The sequence below is a fragment of the Nicotiana attenuata genome, unplaced genomic scaffold, assembly GCF_001879085.1.
Source record: "Nicotiana attenuata strain UT unplaced genomic scaffold, NIATTr2, whole genome shotgun sequence".
NCBI lineage: Eukaryota > Viridiplantae > Streptophyta > Magnoliopsida > Solanales > Solanaceae > Nicotiana > Nicotiana attenuata.
The window spans coordinates 72,016-81,109 of NW_017670732.1; positions in this window are offsets into that span (position 1 = coordinate 72,016).

Here is a 9,094-nt window from a genome sequence, read left to right on the forward strand (position 1 = left end):
TTTCAAACAGGTGGCTAGGGATGGGGATCTATCACATACAGCTAGTGCTAAGGAGGCAAGAAAACAAAGAAGAATCGGAATAAAGAGTCACAACAACCTTTAAGAATTATGCCCAGGAGGGCAACTTCTCTATCTAAATGANATCATTGCTGAAAAATACTTGCAAGGGCTCATTACCTCGAACACATACAAGGAATTAATCATATCCTTACCATACCGATTCGGTCTACTATCAAGTCATTCCATCTATCTAACTTCCCTTCTGATCCATCATCAANAGTGAGTAATAAAGGTAAATAATAACTGAGCAGCAAGAAACCATGTAAGCAAGCCATCATGCTATATAGAACAGTGTAACCCTTTGAGAAAACAGTGAAACCGTGAAATCTTTGGAAATTATCTTAGCTCAGTTTAAAACCTCTTTTGAAAATATATTTTTCCAACAGTTAAGCAAATGAATGCGAAACAGATAGTGCAAGTCAGCACAAAAGTCAGCCCCTCGAGCTCAGCACTCCATTAACAAATAACACCAGGATATCAGGTAAGTAATGCAGAAATAGCATGGAAGCCAATGAAATGAGAGTGCTGAAATGTCGTGACAGATAATACAAATAGGAACAAATACATGAGTGCAATGCAATGCATATGACGGTACGCTCCGGTACCCGCTGCGGTGTGCAGCCCGATCCATTTAACGTCGACGGCGCTCACTGGGGGTGTGTACAGACTCCGGAGGGGCTCCTACATCCCAAACGCAATATCAAGCCATCTCGTGGCATCAACCAGGCCCTCGGCCTCAATATCAATATAACACCGCTGTGACGTGCAGCCCGATCCATGCTCAGTCCAGAAATGCACATAAGCCACTTGGGCAATATTAAAATAATAGCTCTCAGCTCAAAACATCAATAAAGTATTGTTCAAGTTTTCAAATCTTAGAAAGATGGCTCAGTTTGTGAAACAGTATTTAAAACCTTGGACCGAGATCAAATAATATCCAAAAATAATGCGAGAACGGTGATATCAATCCCTGAAGGATTCAAATAATTGGCACGAAGCCCAAATACGGCAATCAGCCCAAATCATGAAATATCAAATAAGTTTCAGTCAATTACGCGGTAAAATCAACAACCGGGATGGACCAAGTCACAATCCCCAACGGTGCTCTACCCCACGCTCTCTATCTGGCGTGCAAGTCACCTCAATATAGCACTATGGGTGCAAATCCGGGGTTTCAAACCCTCCGGATATCATTTACAATCATTACTCACCTCGAACCGGTGAAATCTCTAGCTCGCGACGCCTTTGCCCCTCAAATTGGCCTCCACACGCGACGAATCTAGCCAAAATCAGAGCGAATACATCACAATATGCTAAGGGAACAATACCCAATCGAAAACAATCGAAAAATAGCAAAAATGTCGAAACTAGCAAAACCCGAGCCCCGGGCCCACTTCTCGAAAAATCAGAAAATTCACATCAATGAATTCCTCATCTCGCCACGACTCTATACATATCAAATTTCCCAAAATCCGAGCTCAAATGCTCCTTCAAATCCCAAATTTAAATCTCAAAATCCCAAGCCCTAGTTCATCAATTTTAGGCTTAATTCCATGGATTTCTAGGTGGATTTCACAATAAAAACGAGTATGGAGTTCAAAAATCTTACCTCCAAATCATTCTCTTCGAAACCCTCTTCAATTTGTCCCAAAGAGCTCTCAAAATACTCAACAATGGTGGAAAAATGGTTAGACTCGCGGATGAAATATTCAATAAAAACCCTTCTGTCCAGGTCACTTTACTCTATGCGAACGCGGTCAACGCCCCGCGTCCGCGATGACCAAAAACCCATTGACAAAAATTACCCCTTCGCGAACGCGGTGACCAACCCGCGAACGCGAACCTTCAAGAACCTCAACTATGCGAACGCGTCCCCAAGGCCGCGAACGCGATGAACTAATACTCAGGGGCCCAACTTCCTTCTACGCGATCGCGATGCTTCCACTCCCAGAACTACGCGAACGCGACCATGAAACTGCGAACGCGAAGACCAAATCTCAGGCCACCCCAATTCACTCTATGCGAACGCGGGTGACCCCCCCCCCCCCCTCCCCCAATCGCGAAGCTTTAATACCTGCAGCTGCTGCTGCATTTTTCTGCTGCTTCACCAAGTCTCAAACTCCCCGATAGACCATCCGAAACTCACCCGAGGCCCTCGGGACCTCAACCAAAAGTGCTAACCCATCCTAAAACATCATTCAAACTTGTTCCAATCATCAAAACGCATCAAACAACGCTAAAACCATTAAATCACATTGGATTCAAGCCTAAGTTTCTTCAAAACTTCCAAAATACGCATTTGATCAAAAACCCGACCAAAACACCTCCGAATGACCTGAAATTTTGCACACACACCCAAAATCACCTAACGAAGCTACTGCAACTCTCGGAATCCCATTGCGACCCTCGGATCAAAATCTCACCCACCAACCGGAATTCGCCAAAATACTAACTTCACCAATTCAAGCCTAATTCTACACCGGACCTCCAAAATCAATTCCGATCGCACTCCTACGTCACAAATCATCCCCCGAAGCTAACCAAACCACCGGAAACCACATCAGAGCCCTCTAACTCGTAAGTCAACATCCGGTTGACTTTTCCAAAACAAGCCTTCCTTAAAGAGACTAAGTGCCTCATTTCTACCAAAACCCATCCGAATCAACTATAACACACCAAATACTGATAATGAAACATGAAGAAGCATAAAATGGGGGAAACGGAGCGGTAACTCATGAGACGACGGGTCGGGTCGTCACATCCTCCCCAACTTAAACCAGCGCTCGTCCTCGAGCGTACACAGAGTTGTCCTAGAAGCCAAACAATAGTTGAATAACCTTACCAACCATATACCCGGGGTGATCCCACGTCACCCTATCTCGCATAGGTCCGATAATACAACATAGCTGAAATCTCATAATCCATCTAGACCACAAACCGTAGAACCACATTGCACTTTCTGAAATCATACACAAGATCAGAACCTCGCGTCTATATTCAGAATAAACCTGAACCAGCTGTAATAACCCATACCTGCAACCTCAAGTTAAATCATATGATATACCACATAATCCAAGCACTCAAAACGATAACTCCTATTCACAGCAGTTGCACACAATAACCAAATACCGGTAGAAAAACCTCTCATTAGCCAAAGTCTTATTCCAACACCTTCATATACTGCCAACGACAAATAAAACACGCGATAAACTGTAACCATTTCTCAGATCAACCATTCATGAAGCCACTTCCCTTTGACTAATACCACAACAGATTTCCGGGCCGAACCTCGATATTATCCGTCTAACAAGCTGAAACCAAGTCTGTTCGTATCCATTAATGACTCCAACGACCACCTCGAATCCAACACACCACTCTGGTGATATGACACTTCAATACAGGCCTAAGCCACAACTTGCATAATACACGCACCAATAAAAACGGTCTGAACACACTCAAATCATGAAAAATGACTCAACGAAAGAGCTGTACCTCAAGCTCGTCAGTACCATCACAACACAAAGCTGAGACCCCGTCTCACATCATAGAAATAGAACACCTGAATCTACCCCGAAGGGTCATTTCTTCACGTGCCCTCACCACAATGCGCGATCCTATCCCAACACTGTTACACATGAAACACCTCAAGTCACCATGCCTCAATCGACAGCCACACACCATTTGATGTCTGAAACCAAGGCAATTCATTACCCCCCACAGTGAAACAAATAACATACGACACGCAACCCAATAGGTCCTAACCAACACTCCTTTCACCAAGCAACACCCAATAACTCTTCCCGCTCGACTTCCACTATGAATCCCTCAATAGAACCACACCACATGTGCCCATAACCAACAAATCATAACGTCTCACAACGCCTAAAAGCAACTCATAGCTCTCCTCAGATCACTAACAAGCTCCATAACGACCGAATCAACCTATCCCTCAACAACACATATCGGGGCCAACCAAGCCAACTCAAGCAAGACACGTATCCATATCAGCTTACCAACGAACTCACTACCAACAAAGCCTGAAGCTTCTCCTTCCACTACTATAACTCCTGCCAGAGCCGTACGATACGGTGCTCGGCACCAAATCAATATCGAGATCCACAACCTCGCCCGGCGACATGCCCGGCCACAAGAAACACATCTGAAAAGTCCCTCAACACCGGAACTGAACCAATGGTAAAAACCTCTGCACTAACATCCATCAAGAAGGCCCAATTACGAAAAGCAGTCTTTCCCAGCCGTCCGCTGGTCTTTGGAATACAAACCACTCTACTAGAACAAAACCCGATGCACCTCGCCACGCAACCTGTGGCATTTTCCGGCATAGCCCATAGTGCAATAGTCTAGAACATCCCAGCACTGAGACAGCCAGTCGACACCCCAACATCATATCCAAAATCTAACATACCAAGCAAATAAAGATCCACTCGGGCCTCCAAATCCCAATAGCCGCTTAACGGTACCAATACACACGATCCATAACCACTACATAGTCTGTACCTGAGAACTTCCAGTCTCCAACTCCACATAGCACACGAATCACTATACCTGATCCCAAATTCCGCCATATGAATACATATCGCACCTCAAGTACCCAATTATTCCATGGAAGATATTCTAAAATCCCACTGTGCCATCACACAAACTCAGATATCGGCAATCGACCTAACAAGAAAGCGCCGCAATACTACCGAAGTATCATCAGTTTAATCACATTACCTCTTTCTGAGACGTATACTTTCGTCTAATCACTTCCAATTAGCAGTATCATTTCCTTGATTACCTGAGGCTACCCGTTGCTTAAGAATTTTATGAACTTCTTTTCAAAACTGAACTGAAACCTCGCACACGCAAATCTCAATTCTCCACAACATACTGCGTATATCACGACATCCAAGGATAGCAAGAAAACCTTTATCTATCTTCCGAGCCATAGACATCTACTCACTCAACTAGTCAAGAACTCCCATCGATCCCATCTAGAAGAAAACTCATTACACATTCCACGCTCCGCATGCCCATAGAAAATATACACCTCCAAAACGCGGTAGAAACCATCAAGAACTCTCCGATTTTCCTTTGCACAAATCAGACCTACCATGACCGAATCCTTCTAACTCGACCAAGCTAAGCAAGCCAACGAACTCCAAGAGCATTGCTGAAAAATACTTGCAAGGGCTCATTACCTCGAACACATACAAGGAATTAATCATATCCTTACCATACCGATTCGGTCTACTATCAAGTCATTCCATCTATCTAACTTCCCTTCTGATTCATCATCAACTTGATATTCCCTCTTGCTGTAGCACCACAATGCCCCAACCCAGGTTTGCCACACGAGACCCAAGCATAAGACCACACTGTCTAAGACCCATGAGCCACTGAATACTCTCTCAAATATTCCCAGATACACCACATTCTGGGATACTTCTCTCGGAAGAACTTCCTGCGAATTCTGAATTCGTTACCTTTACTTTCCAGATACTGATACATAGAATCCGATAATTAATATAGAAATACCACAAGTCTTGACCTTTTCCGATGACAACACAGTCTCTAACCACATACACAACCTTAAGACACCTGATTGTTACATGTAGAATCTTGAACACAATAAAACCATTCTCGAGAGTCATTTACTTCTTATTCAAACTGCAATTCACCTGATCAAAAGAACATAACCACCCGTGCCTCATTAGCACTCTAACACCGCAGGGTATGACCTCATCCCGAACAAACATCTTCCTGCTCCATGCATCGAGCACTCTTTACCAACAACAACTTAAGACATCCTATTACTTTCACACATCTACGAAGCACCATATAACCTTTGTCAAAATTTTGCTTCACTCGTGCCATCCTCGGCTCAATTTCTGTAACTAGAACTGATCCGCCAGCATATCTCGAAACGGAACCAACATAGCACATAACCGTGCAATCAGCTGATCCACAGCAGCCTCCCCAACTTGGCTCGAAGCCATATATTAGGACACACTCAATAACCCATAATACTTTTACTCTAATGATGCCACAATATCATAGTGAGATTAAACTCAAATCATCCACTAGTTTGTGAAAACACAGATCATCTAGTACTGTAATGCTCTGCAAACCTCGCATTCGTTCCCACATCAGTTGGGTCTACTCTCTTAAGCTACCCGAATTCTCAAATTTCAACACGTACCTTTCAATTACACTTGAGATCTTCTAACATACGCATAAGGATCATACCACTTAAGAACACTCCGCAGGAGATAACCCACCTGCTCCACCTCAATTTAGTATTCCACTACACCTTCCACCATCATATACGTTACACAGTCATTTAGTCTTCCTGAGTCTGATCTCATTTCGCCACATGTAATGCACTTCACTCCCAACTAGGAAACACGAAAATGTTCTTCATGCGCCCATAACTCGGGGCTACACATCAAGTCACAATAGGAATCGAACACTTAACAGTTTATCTATTATCCAGCAGACTTCTTCGTCACTACCAAGTCATATAGATACATCTCGCAGTACTATCATACTCATCACATAGATATCTAACCACCATTCCAGCTAATAGGGACAATACCGAACATATAAGTTCAAAACACTTGCTCACACAATCAACACCTCGGTGCTCAAGCCATAGGCAATGATCCGGCATCAAGTCCTCCAGACTGGCCCAACATACTCACGAAGATCACATCTCGCCCCTTGATCGGGGAATCACAAACCATCAAGGCACATATAATATTGAGCGCTCGCGTGCGCATCCAGACGTGTGGAAGGAATTTCAAGGGTTATATCTCGAGCTGAATCAAGTACGCACGATAAGAATTCCAAGAAAGTGAAGTTTTTCTAAAGGTTTTGCAGCCTCTCGAGGATAAATACAAACGTCTCCGTACCGATCCGCGAGACTCTACTAAACCTGCTCATGACTCGTGAGACCTAGTAACCTAGGCTCTAATACCAACTTGTCACAACCCATTTCCCAAACCCGGTCGTGATAGCGCCTCTCGTGAAGACAAGGCCAACCAACAGAACATCAATACCTCTTTAATACTTACTTAGCATGAATAAGTCTAAAACATTAATAAAACTATTATATGTGCGGAAGAAAAGTGATAAAAATAGGGAATTGTCCCGATACAGCCCGACCGGGGTGTCACAAGCCACGAGCATCTAGAAGGATTTTTAGTTCAACTACAAGGCCTGTAATACATGGATTTAAAATTTAGAATCAAAAGAAGAAATCCGGTGCCGCGAACGCTGGGGGTCACCTTGCTCAGCTACAATAGCAAAATCCTCAACCAGCTCAAACCTGCTACCGGGTAAACCAATACCTGCATCTGCACGCGAGGTGCAGGGATTAAAGTGAGTACTCCAACTCAGTAAGTAATAAAGGTAAATAATAACTGAGCAGCAAGAAACCACGTAAGCAAGCCATCATGCTATATAGAATAGTGTAACCCTTTGAGAAAACAGTGAAACCGTGAAATCTTTGGAAACCATCTTAGCTCAGTTTAAAACCTCTTTTGAAAATATCTTTTTCCAACAGTTAAGCAAATGAATGCGAAACAAATAGTGAAAGTCAGCACAAAAGTCAGCCCCTCAGGCTCAGCACTCCATTAACAAATAACACCAGGGTATCAGGTAAGTAATGCAGAAATAGCATGGAAGCCAATGAAATGAGAGTGCTGAAATGTCATGACAGATAAACAAATGCATGAGTGCAATGCAATGCATATGACGGTACGCTCCGGTACCCACTGCAGCGTGCAGCCCGATCCATTTAACGTCGACAGCGCTCACTAGGGGTGTGTACAGACTCCGGAGGGGCTCCTACAGCCCAAGCGCAATATCAAGCCATCTCGTTGCATCAACCAGGCCCTCGGCCTCAATATCAATATAACACCGCTGCGGCGTGCAGCCCGATTCATGCTCAGTCCAGAAATGCACATAAGCCACTTGGGCAATATAAACGTCAATAAAGTATTGTTCAAGATTTCAAATCTTAGAAAGATGGCTGAGTTTGTGAAACAGTATTTAAAACCTTGGACCGAGATCAAATAATATGCAAAAATAATGCGAAAACGGTGATATCAATCCCTGAAGGATTCAAATAATTGGCACGAAGCCCAAATACGGCAATCAGCCCAAGTCATGAAATATCAAATAAGATTCAGTCAATTACGCGGTAAAATCAACAACCGGGACGGACCAAGTCACAATCTCCAACGGTGCTCTACCCAAGCTCTCTATCCGGCGTGCAAGTCACCTCAATATAGCACTATGGGTGCAAATCCGAGGTTTTAAACCCTCAGGATATCATTTACAATCATTACTCACCTCGAACCGGTAAAATCTCTAGCTCGCGACGCCTTTGCCCCTCAAATCGGCCTCCACTCGCGTCGAATCTAACCAAAATCAGAGCGAATACATCACAATATGCTAAGGGAACAATACCCAATCGAAAACAATTGAAACATAGCAAAAATCTCGAAACTAGCAAAACTCGAGCCCCGGGCCCACTTCTCGAAAAATCAGAAAATTCACATCAGTGGATTCCTCATCTCGCCACGAGTCTATACATATCAAATTTACCAAAATCCGAGCTCAAATGCTCCCTCAAATCCCAAATTTAAATCTCAAAATCCCAAGCCCTAGTTCATCAATTTTAGGCTTAATTCCATGGATTTCTAGGTGGATTTCACAATAAAAACGAGTATGGAGTTCAAAAATCTTACCTCCAAATCATTCTCTTCGATACCCTCTTCAATTTGTCCCAAAGAGCTCTCAAAATACTCAACAATGGTGGAAAAATGGTTAGACTCGCGGATGAAATATTCAATAAAAACCCTTCTGTCCAGGTCACTTTACTCTATGCGAACGCGGTCAACGCCCCGCGTCCGCGATGACCAAAAACCCATTGACCAAAATTACCCCTTCGCGAATGCGGTGACCAACCCGCGAACGCGAACCTTCAAGAACCTCAACTATGCGAACGCGTCCCCAAGGCCGC